Genomic DNA, 24,595 nt, shown 5'->3' with positions numbered 1-24,595 from the left:
ATTGAATTGCATCAGAGAAATAATTATTATATCCCACCCAGTGGGCAGGGGTACAAAGCCATGTTTCCTGCAAACATATGATATTGTGTTTCCTTACTAATGTTAACCAATTATCATTTGTAATTTTATAGAGTAGGCCGGCAACGTTCCAAAAGACAATGTCCAACTTTAGACCTTTCATTTTGGGGTGGGAACTCGTTTCCTGGGGCGAGCGCTCTCTGTTTAGCATTGGGGCTGACGAGCCTCCTACCAATCCCCCCTTTTTTGGAGAAAGGACCACATTTTCACACGATCTGGTCCGATCCCCACTATTTATACAATGAGTAAGGAGAATAGCTGGCTCTAATCCAGCTTGTGAGGGCTCAAGAGTTGGTATTTCCCGATGACTTAAGGGTACCATGGGATTTGCTGCCGTTGATTCTGCAACATTGGAAGCTTGGTTGGGTGGCACATTACCCAAGATGATAACATAAGGTGTGGCTTCTGGTGGAAGGTCCAAATGGCCATCAGTGGCCAATTGATCAGCGGGGAAAAAGGTGGAAGGATGGTTTTGTTTACATTGCTGGGGGGAAAGGGGCGTTTGCACCTGAGGTAGTATTACCTGTGAAATCATGTTAGTGTTTGTGTTAGTCTGCCTTTGGGTCGTGTGCTGTGTCCTTTTTTCTACTGCCTTCTCGTATGTCTGCTCAATCGAAGCCGTGGGAATTGCTAGGAGAACTATCCTCTCTTGTTAGGGAATATGAGTTCCCTACGTGAGTATTTAAACTCATGTTTGGACCCTTATCAGTTGTTGGGGTTAAATTTATTGATTTGAATTTGCTATGTAGAAGATTTTCCATATTAGTCATTCTAGTTGACATCTGATCAAGCCTAACCCTTATGTACGAGTCTAGTACTCCACTAGGGCAATTGAAGTCTGTGTCTCAGAATGAGACTCAGTCTGGACAGTTATGCTACCAGATGAACTGGCTTTACGTTTTGGTTGAACTTTGGGCTGGCCTACTCGTTTGGGTCATTCAGGGTGTCTGCCCCAGTCCTTATCGCTATTCCAGACACCAGATCCTGAGCTGCTATTCTAGTTCCTGTACTTCTTTTTGGTGGTGGCTCCCTTGCCTGACTATCTAGATTGAGTTTCTTTATGATAATCATACTTGGTATGCGGAAAGGCCTTTTCTTGACGGAATTTAGATGATATCCTTATGTAATTTCATAATCTTTTGTTGAGTGAGGAATTCTTTGTATTTACTGATCTCAGTGTTAACTTCTACTAACCTGGTCAGAAATGTAGTTATTTGGATCATTGACTTCAGTGCGTTCTCAGCTACTGAGATCTTGACCATTTGGGCATCTGCCAATTTATTTGCTGTGTTAATGATCAGCACTAGCCTGTCTTTCATTTATTTTTATTTATTTATTTATTTACTTATGAAGTGCAACTCTCATCCCAAGAGATATCAAGGCGCTGGTAGCAAAAACAAGGCATGGCTGCTAATAGGGAGATACAAATAAGTGTAAATATTTAGGGAATAGATGAGTTTTTAGTTTTTTCATGCACTTCCACGCAATTTGGGACCAATCTTTACGGAAGTCTAGATCTTTTAAGAAGATGTGTGGGATGTTGGTCACTATGAGACTGTTTGGTGCTATGTTGGCCCTCAGATATTCGGTCATGATGGCTCTGTGGAGAGCTGTCTTGACTAGTTCTTTTTTCAAAGACGAAAGTTTGTCTCAATCCTCCTCCTTAAGACTTCCGGAAGGAGTACTACCATCGCTCCCTAAAAGGGAAGGGGTTCTTAGGATTGCTTTCACCATGCCGTCATCATAGCTCAGCCCCGGTAGGTCAGCCATGATGGGGGTGGGGTGGAAATGTGTACCTGGGGAGTGGAGAAGTGTGGCTCACTGGTTAGAGGAGGCAGACCTGGAAGCAGAGGTCAGCCCGGGACCAGGGTTCAATTCCCGGCTCGGTGGGGTCTTGAGTCCTAAAATGTCCATGGACTCGACAATTCTCGCTCCGGTGCCTACTCGATTCACGGGTTCACACTCTGCGACTCTGGGCAATAACTTGCTTAATCTCCACAACGGCCCCTCGCGGCGGGATGCCTGGCTTTCACCTTGCGGATACCCTGCCGGGGTTATCTCACAGGGGAATACCAGGACGGGTTCCCTAAGCAAGCGCTTAGAAACCGCTCGGTGATTTGCGCTATATAAATTCCTGTACATGTACATATACATTTACATTTGCCTTGAGGGTGACGTGAGTGGTAGGTTAAAAAGTAAAAGTCCTACAGCTGAGCTGCTTTGCAATAATCATCTATATATGGGACGCCAAGGAGATGTATGGTCTAATATACAGAGTCCTCTAATCTTAAACCATAAAACAGTTCCACACGGACTATGACAGACTCACAGTGGAGTCTGTTTGTAGTCTCTGGGAGCATGCGTTCACATGAGCAGCAAGCACTCTCACTCACCCGAAGGTGGAAGGCTTCATCATTGGCCTCACTCCTCGTTGGACTGGGCTGCAATGTTTAATGGGCCCCTCGAGAGGGCACTTTTTCGGAGATCTTTTAATCACAAGTGGTTAACTGGGGGTTTCAGTGTGTTTTCAGTCGGTGGGAAACTCGATTGGAGAAATGTCAACTAAAATCGGCTATAGACCTCTTGGGGCCATCAATTTAATTGGGTTCTGAGTCTATGTCGAAGTTAAAAGCAGATTGAGAGACTAGGAGAAAAAATGATCCTAGTCTTTTCAATGTAGAGGTATACTTAATGATGTACGATCTAGTCAGTATATCTAGATCTTAGTTTGATGTTGACATGTTTCATGCCTCAATTGTGTCAAAAAACGATCACTTGGCATTACATCAGGACAAATATATTAGCGAAGTGAAAGATGGCTTCAATATTCCTGCAATTTGTTGAGTTTTCATTGAAAGGAGGAATTTCCATGAGAGGGAAGAGCTTAATATTATCCATAAAAAAATGTAAATTGTTTGTCTTTTTAAGGGATGTTCCCCCAATTTAAAGTACTTAGGGGCATATGCACAAAGAAGTGACAGAGCGTGGCATTAACCGTCTTGGCCTAAGGCCACGCTCCACTACTTCTGAAACGCAGGGCTGCTTCGTATTTACAACAATATATAATGCAGCCCTGCGTTTCCCCCTGCCTGATGCTAATTTCAGTATGATTGTTTATGTGCATGATGGTGTTCCTTACTGCACATAAACAATCTTAAGAGAGAGAGAGAGAGAGAGAGAGAGAGAGAGAGAGAGAGAGAGAGAGAGAGAGAGATAGAGAATACAATGGGCTGCACCATGGTGCAAGGGTGCCTGTGTTGCGGGGATGATTGTTTTTGGGCAGGAAGGGAAACCTTCCTGCACAATAACAATCACAAGAGGCTTTTTCCACTTTCCACTTTCTATGTGTGCTGAAAAAAAGGAACACAAGGAGAAATAATCCTTCACTCAGGAGGCGTACGTTTTTGGCTCTGCCTCAGAGTTGCGAAATCCCAGGCCTATGTAGTTAAGTAGGTTAGTGCACAACTATAGTAATTTAAGATACTAGGGGCCAGATGTAGGTCGCCAAATACCGGTCGGTAACGGCCGAAAATCGGTAATTTCTGCCGTTACCGACCGGTATCCATGAAATGAGATGTAGGAGTATATTAGTTACCGATTCGGAAAATATGAGTCGGTAAAATTCCAACTCGGTAAATATGAGTCTGTAAAATTCCAACTCGGTAAATATGAGTCGGTATTTTTACTGAGGCGGAATATACCGAATTAATATTTACCGATTTCTTATTTTCCGAATCGGTAAATAAGAAACGGTAATAAATGGCCATGGAGATGTAGGGAAGCTCAAAAATACCGAATTCACGGAAATTCGGTATTTATGAGTCGGTATTTACCATGGATTGAATGCAGGTGGTAACCAGGTGAAGGCCATAAAAAGAGTCCCAAAATGCACCTGTGGAACCATAATGGCGGCTTTCTACAACAGGGCAAGGCGGCAAAGACTACAGGCAGCAGAAGAGAGAGAATGGCAAAGGGAGGAACAAGTGTGCAGGCAGAGGATAACACTGTTCCAACTGACAGAGCCTGAAATACTCCAGAGGTACAGGCTACATCCCCAAACCATCCAGGACTTGATCAGGGACCTACACCCACTCCTGGAGCACCAAACACCCAGGGCCCACGCCATCCCACCCCATGTGCAGGTGATGTGTAGCTTTCACCTGCTTGCCTCCGGGAGCTACCAGAGTGTGATAGCTGCAGTGGGTGGTGTGTCCCAGAGCTGCCTGTCCCGCTTCTTCACGTACCACTCTGTCCACCTGCAGCCACAGAACACATATACAGAAACTGCAAGTCAACGCACTCCATCAACGTACAGGTCATATGCAAGGCTGGGAACATCATCACAGACATCGTAGCGAAGTTCCCTGGAAGTACCCATGATTCGTACATATTCCAGAATAGTGGAATATACCCACGCCTACTTGATGGAGAATTTGGAAACGGATACCTGCTAGGTAAATGACATTGACACACCATGACACTCACAGCAGAACAATGCATCATGTACATGTAATTAATGTCATTCTTTCTCCCCCCTAGGCGACAGTGCATATGCCCTGCGGTCCTTTGTGCTCACCCCCTACCTCAACCCATCCACCAGGAGCGAAAGGCGGTACAATGTGGCTCACAGATCTACACGCAACGTTGTGGAGCGCACATTTGGACTCCTAAAGAGCAGGTTTCGCTGCCTCCACAAGAGTGGAGGGGCACGTCAGTACACCCCAATCCTGTGCTGCAAAATCATTGCGCCCTGTGCAATGTTACACAATCTCGCCACCAAGGAAGGCACAGAGGTGGAGATCACACATCATGAGGACATTGATGATGACACAGAACTGGCAGAGCCCCATGGTACAGTAGCAGCAGCGGCTACAGAGGGGAGACTGAGACGGGCAGAGGTCACACAGCAATATTTCTGAGTGAGTAATGAGACACAGACAGGCAAAGTTCATGACGTACGTAGTTTAATTTTCACTACGCAAGTGCAATGATACCACACATTGGTTAGAAGATATATAAATGTCCATTACTGTGTTGTCACGGTTAACACCACCGTGACCTGTTCCTTGGGTGGAGGGCATAGTCAATGTTTACGGCCACGGACCACAGGGTGGGACTGCTGTGGCTGTTTGTCAATGTTCTCGGTGTGGCCTGTCTCAGTTGCATGATGCCTGCCGCTCCTACGTACCTCTTGTACAGGAGTGCTTGCGCGACTCCTGCTGGTGGACCCCTCACTTTCCCCAACACATGTGTCGCCTTGAGTGGCAGTCTGTTGTGCGAGCATGAGCTCCATTGCAGAGGTCAGTCTGGCCATTCCCACTGATAAATTGGTGCAGCACTGCACAATGGCATCCTGCATTGCCACTGACCGTCTGCACAGCACGGTGGTTGCAGTAGCAAATCTGTTCAGGGCTTTTGTCTGCTGCCGCACATCGACACGAGCCTTGCGTCTCTCCAAATGGTCCCTGACCAACTTGTCGCACAGGACAGTCATGCACTGTGTGATGTCGGAAATGCCAGATGCCATTGACTGCATGCTCTCGGAAATGTCTCCAATGCCCTTGCCTATTTCATCAAGCTTGTTGTTGGTTGTGCGTGCCTGCCTCTGAACCCCCATCATTGCTCTCGCCTGCAGGCGCTGTACTTTGACCATGGTGGCCTCCAGTCCGCAGAAGACCCCCTGATCGACACGCACATCATCAGCCTCCCGTGGCCTTCGTCCTCGGACACTGGCCCGCACAGCTCTGGGAGTGGGCAGCTGCTCAGCGTCGGCTGATTCCTGTGGGTTGATGGCCATGTCAACCTCATCCTCTTCCTCCTCCGATGTTTCCAGTATGCGGGGAGGGGGCACATCAAGGCGCCTTGCCCTTCCCAGCACTGGGGATGGAGTTGTGGGGGTGGGGGACTGTGCAGCCGCTCCAGACTCCTGACTCCCAAATAACAGAGGGGACTGGGGCTGTGGTGGTGTTGGCGCCTCAGGTGACTTGGCTGCCTGCTCTTTGTCCTTCCCTCCGTGTCCTGTGCTGGGTCCAGCTTCTTCCCTCCTCTTCTCCCTATCCTTTGCTGCGCTGCGCGATGACTCCCCTGTGGACAGATATGGACATTGTGTCAGTGGAGTGGTTCACCTGTGTCTCCTGATTAAACACACTACTATAGCACATTTGCCTGTCTCTCATTAGCCAATGCTAGTAGTCTGTTGCTTCCCTTGCTGCATGGCATGCCGACTGCTTAAAGGTATCTACCCATGACTACATTTCCCATGATGCATTGCAGGACATTGGTAAAACCTGTTATGGAGTATGAATGTAGGCACACAGAGTGTGTGGGGGGAATAGGTAAATGGGTTAATGACAATGTACTTGCATCTTACCTTGTTTCTTTGCAGCTCTTGCAGAGCTGTCAGCGTCCCCGATGCCGTGGATGGATTCGGGCTCAAGGGTGGATTCCACCAGCTCCTCTATGTCGGTGAGTCGTGGGGCTCGGTTGCTTCCTCCCCCTGTTGCAGCACATTCCTTGCGGTGGGCAGCTAGTTTCCTCTTGGTGATGATGCGGAGATCATACCACCGTTTTTTCAAATCGTCAATTTCGCGGTGGGGGATCAATGGCATTTACCTTGCCTTGTATGTCAATCCAGGTGGTGCGCTTGATGGACTCAGCTACATGCAGGGATTGTTTCCCAAAGATCTTGCTGTTATGTCTGACGACCTCTGCAACAAGCACCTGCAGTTCTTCAGGGCTGAACTTCAGCTTCCTTTTGCGCTCAGCAGCATCCCTCTGTGCATCCTGACTCTCCATGCTGCTGTACAGGTTAGCTCAGGGAAGCCTGCTCCTCAGTCTGTCCTCCTGCTCTCCTGACTGTTGGTTTCTGCACCTGCATGGGCGTGGCCAGTCCCAGGTACTGGGGAGGGTGCTTGATTCTGATTGGTTGATTCCCCAGTACCTTTGGGATTGGGTGTGGTTGGAGTTGCTGATTGGTTCACAGGCTTACATGTTTGTCAGTTTCAAATATCCGACTCGGTATTTACCGATTCGGTATTTACCGATTCGGTAATACCCATTAATTCCTATGGGCCATGGGCCCGTTGGAATGTATGGGTTTTACCAAATCGGATTTTACCGAGTCGGTATGTACCGATTCGGTAAATACCTATTTCAGTTACCGAGTGATTCCGATTCGGTAATTTTTACCGAATTTTTATCTACATCTCATTTTCCGATTCTGAAATACCGGTTCGGTATGAGTCGGTATTTAAGAATCGGTAAATGAAAATTACCTACATGTGGCCCTAGAAGGGTTAAAGGCAGACAACATCGTACTGGAAAAAATCAAATGACTCACTATGAAATTCTAAGGTGAGAATGCAAAATGGAACAGCTGAATAGAGTAAAGGACGTAAATGCAAAGCTCCCAGTTAACTGCATGTTCCGTGGGATACTTATAGCCGCTCAGTTAATTCGTAGTCCAATACATAAAATGAAAGAGGTGAGCCTACATGTCCAAGACTATGAAATAGCATTTGACAAAGCGTCAGGCCTGGCAGAAGACGATGCACGACACAAGAGTCACTTGGTAGAAGTGTACCTCGTGGGCCAATGGCTGACCACGTTACACATTTTGCAATGCTGTATACTTGCACCCATTTTGTAAATTGGGGCCCAAGATTCCCTATGAATACTTAAATATAAATGGACTAGCCCCAAATTTCATTGGAAAACAAGCAGTGGCAATGACAAAAGCTCTGGCCCTGGCTAGCCAGTGCAAAGGTAACTTTTCTGCAATAATTATTTATTGCAAAAATGCCACTAAACGAAATAGAAAATAAGAAATGATCGAACCAACTAACTATACACCTGGTCTGCGACCATTGTAACATTGAAAGGTAGTTTAAGTCATATCGAAGGCGAACGTTTGGCAAACGGGAGATTAATGTGTATGGACTTCTTGGAAGAGTGTGGGAATAACAGGTGGTGCATGATATTTATGTGCGTTTTCATAAACACCGAGGAAGGAAGGCTCGCGAGATTAAGGAGAAAGGACAAGATCTTTAGCAGGTTTTCTGGTCAAATCGAACTTTTCGAAATAACAGCACTGAGCTGCATAGACACATCAGAATGACGGAGACAGTTGTAATTATGCATATTTCCCTGAGCTTGAACATCAATAAGGCCCGCATAAAAACATCTGGCAGCGCCATGCAGTTTGCCAAACATTACACATACTGACGAATTTGCTTTCATGTTTGAATGCACTATATTTCCCACAATGCCCTTCAAAGATTGAAAGTATAAATGTACCAATTAACAAACAGAACGTATTCACTGTGAACAAGACTGCAATAGTCGAAACGCATTGGTGGTTTTTGTTAATATGCGGATGATACTTGTCAATATAAAAAAGAATATAAATATATAGATGTTCTTTTGTTTTAAGCTGGAATAGATGAGCTGCTCGCATGTGGAGCCAGGAAACCGCAGATCTCTTCGTGGGTATCCAGCCCTTCAGACCTGTTGACTGATACTGCCCTCTTAATATAGTAATATAATAACAGCCAACTAGTCACGTCATGTGTGACACCTTGACACAGTCCTTTATTATTATTCACCAACACTTTAAAGTCTCGGATTTCTACGTTCACATGTCTAAGCTAAAAACAAAACTTAAAATTACAAAGCGCCAGCGGTCAGTGGGCCAACAGTTAGTACTGACTGACAGCCTCACTCACGACATTGAGCTCCTTGCAGCGATGCTTCTTGGTGGTGATTGGAAGGTGCCTGTGGGATCCGCTGGACCTCTCTGTGATGAGGGCCTGCTAGCACAGCTTTCTGCATGAGTACTCTTCAGTGGCTGACAGATGTTTGGGGAAGGGCGGTCCATTTCTAATGTGCACAAACAAGTGCTTTCTCCTGCCATGGTACATTTGTGGGAATATTTTTATTAACTTGTATGAAGAATCGTATAGCAGAAAAGTCTAAAAAAACATGGAATAATACTCTCTTAAATTCAATGAGTGCACAGCTAAACCAGTTCATATGTTTTGTTTGTACTGTGTTGTTCAATTCTATGGTGAGATTCAGGAGCAGTGAAGACGCAGAACCCGGGCCGGCGGATATGTGGCTGCCCGGGGCCACCGCAGGGGGCCACTCAGGAGGTCGGCCCTCTAGTAGCATTGGGTTCCCCCCCCTTTAACTCCCCCCCATCCGCCTTCCAGTGGGGGGTTGGCCAAGGAAGGCGTCTCCTCAGGGAGGAGTCATGGGCGTGCTGCGTCATGTCCTGTGCGCCAGGCAGGGTGAGGGGTACATAAGTGCCCCTCACCATGTGTTCTGCCTCTTGATGCACCGGACGCGCAGCGGACGCCTTGGGGCTGGACGTGCTGTCTGTCTGCCTCGCTGTTGTTGCTTGCCATCCTACTTGCTGCTGATGCGCTCGCTGTGGTGCTGGTGAGTGCGCCCCACCCTCAGCGGGATCACGCTTGCGGGGGTCCCTGCCCTGGGCTTAGCTTTAGGTAGGTTTATACGGTAGTTGCGGCCCAGGCTCGGGTGGGGGGGTCGAGCGGGCGACTAACCTTGCGGGCTTTCCTCCACCGGGCGCCCGCTCATGGTTACTCCTTGGGGGTGGGGAGCAACTAGCTCCCGACGGCAGCAAGAGCATCTGGGATTTTGGGGGGGGGGGGGCATTTGGTAGCGACCCCCTCCCTAGCTTGGGGGCACCAGGTTTCAGTGAGAGGTGGTTGGGCCAGGCGCTTGCGCTAGCCACGCATAGTATCCCCAGGCCATAGGGGCAGGCGCCGCTTCTGTGAATGCGACTGGGCGCAGGGCTACCAAAATGCCCGTTGACACCGAATGAATGGTGCGGTGGGAAGGTCTCACCTCCGTAACCCAGGGCTATGTGGTTCGAGTTGCGCTCCGAACGCGGTGCAGTGGCCCCGCAGGTCGCCTCGCGGAGCTGCGGGGGCCTGTGCGTGGGGAGTTAGGGTCGAGGTGAGGTCCAGGTCGAGTTGCCAACGCCAGCTGGAAGGTCTTCAATGATGATCCTTGGGATTGCGGGCCCTCCCCTCCCCCTCTTGGGTGTGCGGCATTGGTGCGGTGCCCATGGGCTGGGGCAGTGTGCTGGTCCATCGGCATGTGGAGCGCTCAGCGAGTTCCGGGGTTGTTTCGCGCATGGAGGCATGGGTTTTGCATGTGCACCCCCCTCCTCACAGTCGATTCTCGAGTGGTGGCTGCGCAGGGCGGCCTGGTCATCCCTATCGTGTTGGTGGGGAGGACGGCGTACAGCGTAACCCCAACCCAACACCCCCCCCCTCGGGGGGTTACGATGGCGGCCGAGAGGTTGCACCTTTAAAGGGACAGCAGGCGGGGCTCGGAAGGGGGCTGTTGTTGCTGTGCAGTGCTCCTCTTGCCTTTTCCAACACGCCGCCCCCACCCTTTTCCGGTTTTGGTACCCTGGAGTGGCGGTGGTGTCTGAACAGGGGGTGGGTTGCTGGGGGGATGGAGCGCACAAGGGGGTCGGCATCGGCTACCTGCAAAGAGCCAGCGCGTTTTGCCCTGGAGGTGTAGCCCTCTGCCCTCAGTGAGGTGCGCAAATGGGCCGGAAGCCGGCGCTCAGGCTTTCTTGGGCAGCTCTGCAGCCTGCACTGTCCCGGTGAGGCAGCGCAGTTCTATAGGTGTGTAAATTGTCACTTTGTTATCGGGAGCCTCTGGGTTTAGGCTTTCCCACCCCAATGGGATCCTTCAAGCACGGTGGGAAGGAGCATTGCAAATGCGGGGTCTAGGTGCCGATACTGCACTGGTTGTGGACCCACGTCTTGTCAGGGCCTTACGGAGAGCCGCTGTAATAATAGGTGAAGGATTTGGATGACACTGGCTCGTTTTCAGTTGTTACGTCATAGCTGACAAGCCAGGAGTGCTGAATTGTTGTATACACACAGCGAGAGGCAATGACAGAAACAGCAGGATACAAGTCGGTCCGCACCATAGTTTGCGTACCTGATTGCCATGTTATGCCCCAACTCCTTTGAGCTTCTCTTGGCTGGTTCCGAGTGCACTGCGGTCTCGCTTGGCCCGGGCACCGGGGCCCTGTCACCTTGGGTCCCTGCAGTGGGGGGCCGCCCCTCTTCAGCCCCACATTTGCGGACCTGGACGTCGCCTTCCTGACTGAGACCTGGTGAAATGACTTCTCGGCGCCTGACATGGCCATAGCCATCCTGGACGGCTACAAGATCACCCGCAGGGATCGCACCAACGGAATCGGAGGAGGAATAACCATAGTTCATAAATCCACCCTCCAGGTCTTCACCCATGCAGATGACACCCTCAACACCGCCGAACACCTGCACTTCCGGATCCACACGGACCCCAACATCACCCTCATAGGAACACTCGTCCACAGACCCCCCCGGTCCCTGGGCACAGTTCAGCGACCACATCGCCGACCTCGCCAGCACACATGCACTCACCTCCACAGACTACATCCTCCTCGGGGGCCTGAACTTCCACTTCGAGAACAACAACGACGCAAACTCCACCACCCTTATCGACAACCCCTACTACCTCGGCCTCAAACAACTCGTCACCGCACCCACTCACGCCGCATGCCACACACTTGATCCCGTCTTCTCCACGAGCACCCATGTCGCCTTCAACCACCCCACCGAACTCCACTGGACGGACCACCGCTGCATCCATTTCACCTTCAAGAAACCCACCACGCACCACCGCACTCGACAGCTACCACGCCGCTGCTGGAACAAAGTCACCGCAGACCAGCTGTCGACCACCCTCACCAGAACCCACTCACTGACCCCACTGATCCAGACGCCGCTCCCAGCAACCTCAGACAGTGGATTGTTGACCGCACCAACACCCTCGCCCGCTCAAGAAACCCTCCAACAGTCGCACCAGCAAGAAAGCCACCTGGTTCACCGAAGAGCTCCAGACCTCCAAACGTGCATGACAGAATCTGGAGAAGAAATGGCTCTACGACCGTACACCGGACAGCCAAGCAGCGCACAAGGACGCCACCCACAGACATCACCACCTCATCAGACTAGCCAAGAGATCTTCCTTCGAAAGACGCCTAGATAACAACGCACATAACAGCCAAGAGGTCTTCAGCATCATGAAGGAACTCTCCAACCCCGGCGCCAATGCCAACATCCCACCATCACAAAAACTGTGCAACTCACTGGCCACCTTCTTCCACCGCAAGATCACTGACATCCATGACAGCTTCAACACCAAGTCTACCCCGACCACGCCAGACTCCATCCCCCCTGCGAACACCACCCGCACCAACCGCCTGGCCTCCTGGATCAACGTCAACGACGACGAGACACGCAAGGTCATGAACTCCATCCACTCAGGCTCACCAGCAGACCCCTGCCCACACCACATATTCAACAAAGCAGACGCAGTCATCGCACCCCAACTATGGAAGGTCATCAACATCTCCGTCGAGACAGCTACATTCCTGGAAAGATGGAAGCATGCCGACATCAGCGCCCTCCTCAAGAAGCCCAAAGAGGACCCCAAGGTTCTCAAGAACTTCCGGCACATCTCCCTGCTCCCGTTCCCGGCGAAGGTCATCGAGAAAATCGTCAACACGCAACTGGCCCGCCACCTCGAGGACAACAACATCTTAGACCCATCCCAGTCCGGATTCAGACGAAACCACAGCACCGAGACAGTCCTCATCACTGCCACAGACGACATCCGGCGCCAACTAGACAACGACAAAACATCAGCCCTTATCCTCATGGACCTGTCAGCCGTCTTTGACATGGTCTGCCACCGCACACTAAAGACTCACCTCCATGAAGCCGGAATCCAAGAGAAGGCCCTTGACTGGACCACGTCCTTCCTCTCCGGCAGAACCCCGAGCGTCTGCCTCCCACCCTTCTGTTCCGAAGCTACCGACATCATCTGCGGAGTACCCCAGGGCTCATCCCTCAGACCGACACTGTTCAACATCTACGTGGCCCCCCTCGCACAAGTGGCCCGCCAACACGACCTCAACATAATCTCCTACGCAGACGACACCCAGCTCATCCTCTCCCTCACCAAGGACCCACTCACTGCCAAAACCAATCTCCACGAGGGAATGAAGGCCATCGCAGATTGGATGAGGAGCAGCCGCCTAAAGCTGAACTCGGACAAGACGGAGGTCCTCATCCTCCGACCAACCCCCTTCACCTGGGAAGACTCATGGTGGCCGACCATGCTGGGACCGACACCTACACCCACCAACCACGCACGCAACCTAGGATTCATCCTCAACTCCTCCTTCTCCATGTCAAAACAGGTCAACGCTGTCTCCTCCTCCTGCTACAACACCCTCCGCATGCTCTGCAGGATCTACAAGTGGATCCCCACCGAAACCAGAAGAATGGTGACCCAGGCCTTCATCAGCAGCAGGCTGGACTACGGCAACGCACTCTATGCAGGGATTCCGGCCAAACACCTGCAACGACTATAATTCATCCAAAACGCCTCCGCCCGGCTGATCCTCAACATCCCCCGCCGCAGCCACATCACCCCCCACCTGAGAGAGCTACACTAGCTCCCCGTCGACAAGAGGATCACCTTTAAGCTCCTCATCCAGGCCCACAAGCACTACACAACACCAGACCAGCCTACCTTAACAGGAGACTCAGCTTAAACACCCCTACCCGCCAGCTCTGCTCCGCCAGCCTCATCTTCGCCGCTGTACCCCACCTCTAACGAGCAACCTCCGGCGGCAGAGCCTTCTCCTTTCTCACCGCCAAGACCTGGAACACCCTCCCCACCCACCTGCGGCAGACCCAAGACCTGCTCACCTTCAGAAGACTCCTCAAGACCTGGCTCTATGAGTAATAGTGGCACCCCTCCCTCAGCGCCATGAGACCCTCACAGGTAAGTAGTGCGCTTTATAAGTAGATTGATTGATTGATTCATTGACCTGATGCCATCCATGGCACCGGTGCCAAGGAAGGGGCTTTGGTTGGTGGGTGTGGCCTTTGGGGGGCGTTGGCCCCGTGATTCAGCCCATCTCTGTGTGCAGTGTACAGCTGCATGCGCCGGGAGGTGATCCTGGGGCAACCAAGGTGTCACAGTGGCCTAGTGAGGAGGTCCTTGACCCTCACGTCACGTGGCATAATTAGCTCCACTTCCCACAGTGCTGTTGATGGGTGTGCCCCGTGGGCTCCGGTGGGGCACACGCGGTGTCGTCACAGCTTGCCCTATCTCCACCAGTGCATCAAGTGCATGGAGCCTCTGCGGTGAGGAGTCTCCCTGCACAAAGGGGGCCGCGGCGTGCCTCCTCTTTCTTGGTCGCCATTTTTGGTGTCGGGCTAGGAGCGACTGACTTGGGCTCGAGAAAGCCGGGATCAAATCTCGTGTGTCTCAACACCAGGTGATCTTGGGCTAGTCAGCTGGTTGCGGCCTGCCACCCTAAGATGCATACATGCCCAGAGTTGGTGTCCCTTATTTCCTGTCAGCCGGTCCTGTTTGGCGCCAGGGGTGGCACTGCTGCCGTCATGCGCTTCCAGATGATTGCTTCTGGGGGCATATTGTTTGCTTTGTTAGGAGTTTTTAAGATGGGCCAACTGCACCTTTGCAGCGCCTTGCTAGCATTTCAGGACATGCCAGTTGCCTGCTGAGTTCAATCTCACTGATGTATTCGCGGGGCAATCATGATTTGCTGTACTGCAGTCCTGCAGATTAAGTGATGTATTTATAACACTAAAACAGTAGACCCCTGCAACGCAAGAACTAGGTACATGTCTTGTACGCTATTGGTGCTCATGCAAGCACCCTGATTCCCATGTGGTGTTCATGCAAAGCGACCAGATTCCCAGGTTGCTGGTGGAGCATCCTGGGCACCTTCAAGCTGGTATCCTGCGTGAAAAACGAAATGCCAGGTAGATGATAGAACTAGTCACTAGGATGTGGATATGCTGGACTAATAATAATGTGATAGGGACTTGTGGGGTAAATGTAAAACGGTTGTTTCCCGAAGGCTAGTGGAATCACATACGTGGCGCTCTGAGCAATGGAAACAGTGGCGGCGTTGAGCAAAGGGTAAGGGGGAGGGGCCCACAGAGTGCGGGCATCCCTCGACCGCGAACGATAAAAAGGGGTACAGCACCAGCTGCCGTCCCCCACACTGCCATGAATAAGCGCTCTTGTTTCCGATTCTCACACCACGCTATATGGGTTTTCTGCCAAGGAACATCGCCTCTGATGCACTTCTGTAAGCCTAATAGTGTTAAGCACAGATCTACCAAGCAGGAGATGTGATTGCGAGGTAACACACACAGGGCGCAGGGAGACAAGGTGGCCTGCGGTTTTGAGGTAATAAAGGATGGTTAAGTCAGGCTGCTGAAGTGTTCCATGTAACTGGTTTACGTGGGGGGTTCACTTCTCTCCGGTTGGATGAGGTCCCACATGGACAGAGCCCGGGACCGCGAGTCTACACTGATGCGCTGCATCCTGATTGATGATCGTTGGGGCGTTCCAGCTGGGCGACCACATGGGTCTGGCCTCACCAGCAGCGCCGTGGATAGGTCATGCTCACGCATCCCCAAGGGGCACGCGCGCCTGTAGTTTTCATGCACATTCGAGGCACAAATTTTCCATGAGTTGAGGCAAGATTAGCAACGTGGTAGGGCACTTCACCATTGAGGGATATTTGCACAAGTTCCTAGGCCTCCCTTGTCATGCCGCCGGTGCGGTCCAAACGGCGGTGGAGGGGGGCCAGGCGATAGCTTGCAGTGATGAGCCTGGACCTTTGGCAACGGCGACACATGCCTCTGGTCACACTGCCCCTCGGACGCATCGTATAGACACTTCAGGGCAACAGGACCCCCCCACCCCACACTTAGCATGCATCCCACAAATAACACACTAGACACCAGTGTTACATTGGGAAGAAACTGCTGCAGGTTTACTTTATTACATACAACGTTATGTAATCATAGTGGGTTATCTTACGGGCAATCCAAGGGCAGGCCGCATTCTCGCCACCTGCCCGCCTGATGAGCCAGGCAGCACCGTGGCGAACCACCATGTGCTGCCCCTTATGGTAAACATAATACTCACGCCCCTTGCGGGGCGTACTAGGCAAACCCCCGGTTGCAGAGGCCCACAACCGCCCGAAGGACAAATGGGGCGCCGACACATGTTCCCGGAACGTCCCATGAGGCCCCAGGTCTTATGCTCTGGCACCCCTATGTGCCCGCTGAGGTCCAGTGCTGAACTTCTCTGCTTCCGGATTGCCCTGTAACTCCTCCTGCAACGAAAATTAGAACATTAAAACATTCAAACTGTCCTCCACAAGCTGACACACAGGGTGAGCGGTCGGGAGGGAAAATGTGTGTCACCCCGCGAGGACACTACGACGCGTCCGGTGCGGCAAAGAGGCAGAGAAGATGGCGAGGGGGGCTTAAGTACCCCTCGCCCTGCCTGCCGCACTGAACGTGCCCACTCAGCTCCTCCTAGCTCCCCTCGGGACTCCGCCTGCCGGGGGGAGGAGAGAGGCTAGAGAGGGGCAGGGGGAAGCCCTCGGTGTCTAAGGGGCCGCCCTCCTGATGGCCACTGCGTGGCCTCGGGCAGCCGCATAACCATTTCAGGGCAACAGGACCCTCCCACCCCACACTTAGCATGCATACCGCAAATAACACACTAGACACCAGTGTTACATTGGGAAGAAACTGCTGCAGGTTTATTTTATTACATACAACGTTATGTAATCATAGTGGGTTATCTTACGGGCAATCCAAGGGCAGGCCGCATTCTCGCCACCTGCCCGCCTGATGAGCCAGGCAGCACCGTGGCGAACCACCATGTGCTGCCACTTATGGTAAACATAATACTCACGCCCCTTGCGGGGCGTACTAGGCAAACCCCCGGTTGCACAGGCCCACAACCGCCCGAAGGACAAATGGGGCGCCGACACGTGTTCCTGGAACGTCCCATGAGGCCCCAGGTCTTAGGCTCTGGCACCCCTATGTGCCCGCTGAGGTCCAGTGCTGAACTTCTCTGCTTCCGGATTGCCCTGTAACTCCACCACAGCCCGGCCGGCGGTCACCGTCGCTGCCCGGGCCCCCCACTACTTAGCCTCCTTCCTACCTGCAACCTTTGTACGTATGTCTTTCAAATAACCTTTCTCAGTTAGCAGTGCATCCTTAAAACCGGACTGCTTCCTGCCGATCCGAAGAAAGGTCCCTCCCACAATAGGGCAGAGAACCTATCCCCGCAAAATAGGCCGAAGCTGTTACCCAAAAGATTCTTGTTGGCCAAAGCCACTCGAGCTGACCTAGAAGGACTATGTAGATCCTACGCTGTGCACACTTTGTTTACATAAGACTGAAGGGTTAATGCTATCCCTCTGCGCTAGGAAGTTATGCAGCTGAGTTCCATATGGATCATACTCTGACCCCCGTTAGAAGCTTGTAGCACACCCTGTCATCTCTGACATAACTGTGAGATATGCGGCATAACCTACATTTTAAAAGTTAATGTCTGCACAGGCCTCTCACTTATTCCAAGGCAAACAGCATTAGAAGGCCCAAGATATCTGTCAGTCCACGAGAGCCGGGGGCGTCATGTACTCCTGCTGCACTCGAGCCTCGTACACATACAACTGCCAACAACGCTTGCTTGATTCCTGTTAAACAGACATATTCGCTGGCCAAGGCCCAGATACAACTGCTTCAGGGTGAGGCTGGCGTACACTGTGCTTTAATTTAAACGCTTGAGATTCTATACTCGAAGAATACAGGCGATTATTGTAATGATAAATACCAAAGTATTATCATAAATAACTGGTGAGGTGTACCTCCATTAGATATAACGGGATTGAAAGGAATAAACAGCTGGCTCCACATGCCCTCTTGAGTTTCGCCGGAGACTGCTTAGTCCACGCTACCTCAAGATAGCTTGTCTAAAGTTGACTTACAACCACCCACGTAAGGGATAGCTTAGACTAGTACAAGGTGCCTCCAGGAATTGGAGACATCAAACATCAGGCCACAGCTCACATTAGGAGGGGCTCCATGAGAATCTAAGGATACTCCAGTATACTCACGAGGCTGTTCGGAAACAGGCCAGGGGAGCCCAGCCACACGTAAACGTGTTCGTGACGCCGCGCGTCCCAATCCTGAAAGAAACACACTGAGCAAAGCCACCCCCCCTCTGAGTAAAACAAGCAAAAGGGGTGAAAAGTTACCAGACAGAACAATCAGATCCCCCGCCAAAGCTGGAAAAAATGTGAGGGCCACTTCCCAATGAGCGCCACAGGCAAAACGCCCTGACGGCAAGTATGAAAATTGTATAATTTAAGGTGGCCAGGAAATTATCGCACAGCAGTAAAGGCTGCGAAAAGGCTGATAAGAGCAATACCAATAGCTAAATACACAGGAGTATCCAGCATTAAATGAACCTCCGTGTACACCTAGGAGGAGACCGCCTGGTGTCCGAGGGGATTTACATGTCCAGGCTGGCCTCCCGTCTGCTCGGGCAAGGACGCCTCACACTCCGTTACTCATAGTGAGGCTGCCTGAGTCAGCATGCTTAGCCCCAGACAGCGCTGCTTACCGACAACAGATGCATTAATGCCCAGTCAAGCAGCACCAACCCCGACACTACAATGTACTATGAGAGCACACATGGGAATATAGTACAGGAGCTACCTCTGAGCCCCGGGCCCAGATAACTACTACTGTAATACTTCCAAGGGGTGAACCAGTTTACCCCGCCACATGGACCTAATGACACCTGGGGGGGAACCATAGATAGACCCAAACCCTGGCGGGCTGCCCCAAATGCGCAACCTTACACCGGATGGTGGTTCCGCTGGCCCCCCAAGGGTGGGGCAGTACTCCAACTTTGGTCCTGTATTGGACAGAAAAACATCCATTAGAAGTCCTGCCCCGCCCCCATATACCAATCTGCAACACAGAGCGGGAAGTGGGTCGTGGATGCCCCCCCCGCCACCCAGGCCAGGCCTGATTGCCAGTTACAAGTACCAGCAGTACCACCAACCCTCCCTCCAGGAGATATTTGGGCAACTGCTTACGTACCTCCAGTGCCTGATGAAGAGGTAAGGTAAAGGCGTGGGCCTTCAAACTAACCTAAAAGACCTCCCAACAAATGACACCTCCAATAATACTACCTGCCCTCACCAATATCTGATGGCATACCTTACAATCTAGGGAATTCTACTTGCCTTGAGTGTAGGTGTCAGCCCAGTAATACTTGTTGTAACAGAGTCCGTAAACACGCGGGAATCTCTCCTACCAGTCTAAGGAACTCGTAGTAACATGCCATATTACTAATCTCTTGTCACACCTGTATGCTACCTATGCAATGAGGTGGTTACCTGCAAAGCACCAGTGACACCAACACCTGCGTAACCTTCGTTCCTGGGTATGCCTGTCGCCAGCAGTGAGGATTGGGATCACTATGCAGCCCAGGAAACCCACGAAGAAATGGCCCACATGCCCGGCCAACAACCACATATAAAAAACAAAAACATAAGGCTGTTCTCGCAGGGCTCATACTTAGGAAATGATTGATATCTATCAAACATTAATGCTCAGGAGCAGCCACATAGGGGAAAGCCAAAGCACTACTTATTGGCTGGTGAAATACAGGGAGAAAATGGCCGGAAGCCGGGAATGCGAATGTGGAGCCTGCCAGACATGTGCTTGAGCTAATTAGCAACTTGTATAGAAAACGCTAACCTTAGACGTCCTGAGGACACCCAACAGTATTGCTGCACAAGTATCATACCTATAAGTCCAGACTAATGTCTTAATCAGTGGCAGAGTGCTGCCAAAAGATCACACAGATGCGCTGCGCCATAATGAAAGATGAGTTTGTGCGGTACTCCAGCGCCCTGCCTCCCCCTGATGCCAATACATATTCTCAGCAATGCAGCGGGGCCAGCAATGCCCGCACGCCACCCAGGCCAATCCTGCTAGTCAGGTACGCAAACCAGAGTGAGCAAAGTACCTACTCGTAAGGGGTGGGTGAGGCAATCATATGCCTACTTCCAGCGCCATGGTCAATAGTGTGGAACGTGTCATGCAACTATGACGACTATTCAACTGCTATCTTGACACACACATTGTGCTACGTCCACCCCAGCTTACGAATTTGGTTCCATGGAAACTTTCTGACATGTAATGCTTTTAGCCTCTACATGTACATTGAAGCTTATGTAACTACCCATAAGTCACATATCCTGCTGTAATGGCAAGTAAGCTATACCCTGAAACATTTGCCCAACTTTGTCACTTATAACCTGAAACTAGCGTTAGCTATGTAAGGTGTACACACTCCACAAAGTCAGCCATGGAATGTGTAAATAGAAACGCTTCCACTCGCCTCCTGTTCCTAAGCAACTCTGGCTGTTTCTATCTATTTTCAAAATATGTAGACCAAAGTCACTGAATGCAATTGCTTTTCTGAATGCGCTCTGACCCCTACGGGCAATGTTTGCGCTATATAAAACACAATTAAATAAACGTCGCTGCAACTCCTGCAGGCAGCATGAGGGAAGCAGAAAACATGGTTTGAATTAATAGAACTAGTTCTCCTATGCATCGCTCTGACACCCTAGGGTATGTTCGCGCCTGAGTTTGGTACTCTCGTGTAACATACACACGCCACTCTTCTGAACCTAGACTACGTAACCAGTAGTTGGCATGTGCCACCATTGCCTATGGAATCTATAGAACATGTCTTAGACTGCCTGCCAAGCATTCCTGAAATAACCTCTACTGGAAAATATCTGCATACCCCAGGTCACTTTTCTACCAGATAATGCCCCTCTGCTACTTCTGGTGTAGCATAGTAAATAAAAAACCAAGGTCAGCCTGGTACCTCACCAAGTACCACCAACCGAAGGCCGGTGACATACGTACACTATATACTTTTAAATACTCTGGGATAATAATCGTCTTATTTTGGGATTTAAAAGCGTGCGGCATCCAAGTGCGATACTGACCGCCACACCGGAAGCCCGTCTGTCACCCATGGCCCAATTAAAGAAACGTGCTAACGAATTGCTAATGTGGATTACTCATAGCACTTTCTAAGCTGTGGAAACGAGGCACTGCATGCTGTAAGCACCAGTTAGGAACTAATTCCCAAAACCTCCTAGGCTACTGCGATGAAGACGCAAAGATCCTTCTCAGTACCGGTCGTACTGTCTGCAATACTAGAGACACCTCACAGGCCAGGGCAACGAACCAAACGCACACCTTCACCGAGTGCCGATTGAAGGCCGCGCCCGGTAAGCATAACCCCGCAAAGAAAACCATACCTCGTACAAAAGGCCCACACTGTTCTCTCCACACCTTGCGTGAAAGGGGGGGGGGCACCATACTGATACATTGGCCTCGAGTGGGCCATAATGCCTACAACTAACGAGTGCGGCTAAGCTCTCATAGGACAAGGTCGCGGACGAGCCAGCGCTGTGAAAACTTTATGGCTTGACGGTAAATCGAGAGACAAAATCGTCGAAACAAAAGAACATGCACGGGAATCAAACACGACCCTGACTGCGAGTTCAATAAAATCACAGTACTATGTATGAAAAAGCAGGAGTAAAACCATTGAATGGATATCCAAAAAACCCCGGCGTGCACGGAGACTCTGTGAAACCGAGGGACAGTGCCACCCGATGCCAAAACACCTCACAGCCCGAGATGCACACGAGCGAACTATCCGCAAAATTGCAGCCTGGAAACGCACCTACAACCTCGCATATAACTAATGCAAACATACATGTCCCCCATGAATACGAAAATAAAAGCAAAATGGCTTCACCGGGCGCCATTACTCACATGCGCGGACCATCTCGCAAGAAATATGCCCCTGGAAATGGCCGGACCCGGACGCCATTACCCACGTGCGCCGAACCTCATGAGACATACTTCGCCTGAAAATGGCCGCAAGCGGACGCCAATACACACGCGCACCGGACAGTGTATGACATACTGCCCAGGAAAGGCCAGCTGACCCAGGGGCATTGAATCTATGTTTCCCGAAGACTGAGAATATACCTTCCTTTCACAGTAATCGAATAAAACCAGGAGGCATTACTGCTTTGTCAGCTAAGTTCTCTGGGGAACTGATGGAAGCCGAAAGTAAACAAGGGCCCCGAATGTTCCTCTTTGGCCTTTGTCCTTCCCTCTGCCTGGATGCTCGGGTTCTAGGCACCATGTGTTCTGCTGGTTTGTGCTAGCGGGTTTGAGGTGCCGTGTCCTGCATGCAGGGCGATGGCCTGCACAGTACAGAAAATCTTTGAGCTGTGTTTGTTTGGAGAGCAAGGAGTGGTCTGGCAGTGAGCGGACGCATGCTGCCCCAGCCCACTAGACAACTACACAATTGGGCAGGGGCTCCTAAACAAAGGTAGTAAGTCCCACCCACTGTGGAAGCAGGCAAACCTACAGGGAAGCCACAGTCTTGTCCACACTCACACTGAATCCCCAAATGAACAAAGGGTGGGTCATTGTACATTAAGAAAACGCGAGTTGTAAAAAGGTACCTATAATTAGCTCCAAAGCACCCGGGGGCAGCCCTGTATGGTTTCACAACCATTGACTTTCGGACACTTGCAGCAAGACCCTCCCGCTAGCTCCAGCTACAGTCTCTTTACAGCGCCAGAGGCTTAGCTGAGAAAATGTGGTAGTTCACACTTTTGCACGTTTCTAATTTATCATCACAAACAATTTGCTGGTGTATTTCTGAATTTTGATGACAGTAATCAGCATATACAGTTGGTTCTTTTCCTTCTTAAAATACTTTCCTACGAAAATGATAAAGCATTTCATTTATTGTCAAAAACTGATTTCTGTAACCAGGATCATTAAAAAGGTCTAATCTGAATGTGCATGAAGGCATATTGCATGATAAGGGAAGCACACCTGGAAATATGAAACTTCTTCTAAACTCCTGTAATCTTGTCACGTAAAGCGCTATCAGCACCAACCACGGCAAAACCTCTGCATAATCAATGTTTTTCCGTTTATTTAACTATCTATTTGTTCACTATTAATGGATACGCAGTTTACTCAAAGAAGCTGACACCGATCCGCTCGCAGCGCACACTTACATACCTTGAACTTTCCCCGGGAAGTGTTATTAGCTGGGGAAAGGTTCACCGGCTGAACGTTCTACATGCATTAGGGCGGCCGCTCTACCGTTGCAGGGCACAGATCACGCTCAAGACATGCCGGATAGAATTGATCAACTGCGGGGCCCCACGCATGACAAATGCCTGCGGAGGCATGTCAACAGATGGCATAGCCGCCACCAAGTGTGAATGCAAGCAGCGCACGGAGCGGCGACAACGGGTCACCCCAATAAATGCGAAATCTGACTGATATACCTCCGGCAGCTACTGTACCGGTTCTAGTAAGAAGCGCTGAATGAAACATATAGCAACTTACGAGGCGCAAGTATGCGCACGTGAACACAATAAAGTATTAGGTCTGAATAACTCCCGTCTGGACTGTATGAAAGACCGAGCGGCCACAGGCAGGCCTGGGACACGACAGCCCTGACCCCCACCATCCTATTAGGGGTACATGAACCGGAAGCAAAGGCAAAATGGAAGACACCACCCCCGCTGGCGAACACAGTCTCAGCCCGGGCATCGCGCGTCTGCCCCTGTGCCCCGACGGCCCTCCCCAAAATGGCCTCCGGTGGGGGAAGGGGGCACTCAATCACATTCCTTCCTGACCGCAGCAATCTTCACGCTAGACAAACGTGACCTAGTCCCCCGAGCTCGATGCCACTGATTCCTCTGCCGCACAACACCACCCCAGCATAAGGGGGTTGGCGGACCACCCTGGCCCCAACCCCTGCCCACAAGACCAGTGCGACCTGACTCCCACACGGAGCCACAGGCAGGAGAGGGAGGGGGGGAGACCTACGGCTAGGCTACAGCGCCCACACTCACCGGAACAAAACCGACGCCGGACCGGTACGACATGTCACAAGGACGATCCAACGGCATCCGAGCAGCGAAAGAAAAATGTGTGTCACCCCGCGAGGACACTACGACGCGTCCGGTGCGGCAAAGAGGCAGAGAAGATGGCGAGGGGGGCTTAAGTACCCCTCGCCCTGCCTGCCGCACCGGACGTGCCCACTCAGCTCCTCCTAGCTCCGGGGGAGGAGAGAGGCTAGAGAGGGATGGGGGGAAGCCCTCGGTGCCTAAGGGGCCGCCCTCCTGATGGCCACTGCGTGGCCTCGGGCAGCCGCATTCTTGCAACTGCAGGCCCCGCTGAAGCTAGGGGAAGTGGCTGGGTGAATCAGCTAACTGGATTGCAGGACTGCCCCCTTCTTAGTGCAATGAACTTCAAAGTGCAGTTTCAGCATACGATGGAGGGAGCCCATTTTGTTAATTACATAATAGGAAGGAAGCACCTTCCTTCGTAGTAGTCATGTTTCTAAAGCTAGCAGTGCGTACTAGTTAAGGTCTCTGACTCCTATTCTGATTGTCATGTGTTCAAACCCTGGTGCTTGAAGG

General features: G+C 51.1%; 1 long non-coding RNA gene across 1 annotated transcript in view; it reads right to left on the bottom strand.

The window, feature by feature from the left end:
- The window catches only part of LOC144824897 (uncharacterized), a 69,659-nt gene extending 45,522 nt beyond the window's left edge, over positions 1 to 24,137 (bottom strand). The window contains exon 1 of the long non-coding RNA XR_013609168.1: positions 24,026 to 24,137. This is a non-coding gene — a long non-coding RNA (uncharacterized LOC144824897). The remainder of the gene's footprint in view (positions 1 to 24,025) is intronic.
- Between the last annotated feature and the right edge of the window lie 458 nt (positions 24,138 to 24,595).

This window comes from Lissotriton helveticus, chromosome 3_1 (genome assembly GCF_964261635.1).
Source record: "Lissotriton helveticus chromosome 3_1, aLisHel1.1, whole genome shotgun sequence".
Taxonomy (NCBI): domain Eukaryota; kingdom Metazoa; phylum Chordata; class Amphibia; order Caudata; family Salamandridae; genus Lissotriton; species Lissotriton helveticus.
The sequence above is the reverse complement of the archived record's forward strand: the minus strand, read 5'-3'. Positions and strand labels throughout refer to the sequence as shown.